We start from the raw sequence: 2,141 nt of genomic DNA on the forward strand, positions 1-2,141 counted from the left end.
GAGCCCCCAACCCAGACATGTGCCCTGACCAGGAATCGAACCTCAATCTCCTGGATCCTAGGTCAATGCTCAACTGCTGGGCCATGCCAGGCAGGGCCTGGAGTCCCCTTTTTGATCAGCCCTACCTCTCAATCTATTTTCATTGTTCCCTGGCTCCACCCTGTGGAAGGTTCTTCCTATTCCATCACCCTTCTTAGCACATCTGAAGAGGAAATTAGGCAATATGCCCTCTTTGGGGCTACAGAGATTTGTCAGCCTTTTCCTGGCATTTGAATTATTAAGAATCAAATGTTTTTGTATGTCTGAAATAGTCATATGCTTCTTAGACTAGACATAAGCTTTCATTGGCAATATGAAATTCTTATAAACTTGTTTTAATTTTATTATATTTGTTTATTGGATTTAATTGTTTGGTTTTTGTTTGTTTATTTGTTTTAATTTGTTTTTATTGTGGTAAGAATTCCTAACAGGAGATCTACCATTTTAACAAAATTTTAAGAACACGTTGCAATATCATTAACTATAGGTATAATGTTGTCCAACGGATATCTAGGTTCATCCTACGTAACTAAAACTTTATACTTACCCGGCCGGCATGGCTCAGTGGTTGAGCGTCGACCTAGGATTCAGGAGATCAGGGTTTGATTCCCGGTCAGGGCACGTGCCCGGGTTGCAGGCTCCATCCCCAGTCAGGGGCGTGCAGGAGGCAGCCCATCAATCACTCTCTCTCCCTCTCCTTTCCTCTCTCTGAAGTCAATAAAGATATATTTAAATAATAATAATAACAATAAATAAATAAAACTTTATACTCATTAAACAGCAGCTCTCCATTTTATCCTGCCCCCAGTCTCTAGCAACCATCATTTTATTCACTGTTTCTGAGTTTGTCTATTTTAGATATCTCATACAGTAGAATCAAGCAGTAAGTGTCCTTCTGTTACTAGCTTATTTCACTCAGCATAAGCTCACCCATGTTGTCACATACTGAAAGGTTTCTTTATTTTATAAGTCTGAATAATATTACAGACTTATATGTATATAGCAATTTTTCTTTATCCATCTATCAGTGGGTATTTAGGTTGTGTTCCTATTTGCACTATTATGAATAATGCTACAATGACCATGGGAGTGTAAATGTCTCTACAGGATCCTATTTTCAATTACTTAAGATATATAAGCAGAAGTAGTATTGCTGGATTATATAAGTGTTCCATTTTTAATTTGTGAGAAGCTTCCAAACTGTTTTCCATACCAGGTGCAGCAATTTACATTCCCACCAATAGTGTACAAGGGTTCCGATGTCTCTTGGGTTGCCAAACCTTGATACTTATTTATTTACTTACTTTTTAAAAAAATTAAAGTTAATAGGATAACACTGGTTAATAAGATTATACAAGTTTCAAGTGTACAATTCTACGATGCATCCTCTGTATATTGCATTGTGTGCCCACCACCCAAAGTCTAGTCTCCTGTCACCATATATTTGACCCTCTCTACCCTCTTCCGTCTCTCCCCAACCCTTTCCCACTGGTAACTACCATACTGTTGTTTGCATCTATGAGTTTTTAAATTTGTTTTATTGTTTTTGTTTGTTTGTTGCTGTCAGTTTAATATCCCACGTATGGGTGAAATCATCTGTTCTCCATTTGTATGCCTTTTGGTAAAAAAGTGTCTGTTTAGGTTCTCTGCCCATTTTTTTTTTAACTGGGTTGTTCGTTTGTTGCTGAGTTACATGAGTTCTTTACAGATTTGGGATATTAGCCCCTTATCTGAAGTATTATTTCTAGATATCTTCTCCCATCTGGTTGGTTGCCTTTTTGTTTTGTTGATTTTTTTTTTCCTGTGTAGAAGCTTTTTAGTTTGATGTAGTCTTAGTCATTTATTTTTGCTTTTACTTCCCTTGCCTTTGCAAATTCATAAAATCCTCTGTAAGATTATAGTCTGTAAGTTTAGTACTTATCTTTCCTTCTATCTATTTGTTGTTTCAGGTCTTATATTTAGATATTTGACTCTTTTTGAGTTAATTTTCGTGTGTGATGTCATAGAGCAGTGTAGTTTTATTTTTTTGCACACGGCTTTCCAATTTCCCAACACCATTTCTTAAAACGGCTTTCTTTCTTCCATTGTACCTTCTTGGCTCC

This window comes from Miniopterus natalensis, chromosome 6 (assembly GCF_054644295.1).
Source record: "Miniopterus natalensis isolate mMinNat1 chromosome 6, mMinNat1.hap1, whole genome shotgun sequence".
Classification (NCBI taxonomy): Eukaryota; Metazoa; Chordata; class Mammalia; order Chiroptera; family Miniopteridae; genus Miniopterus; species Miniopterus natalensis.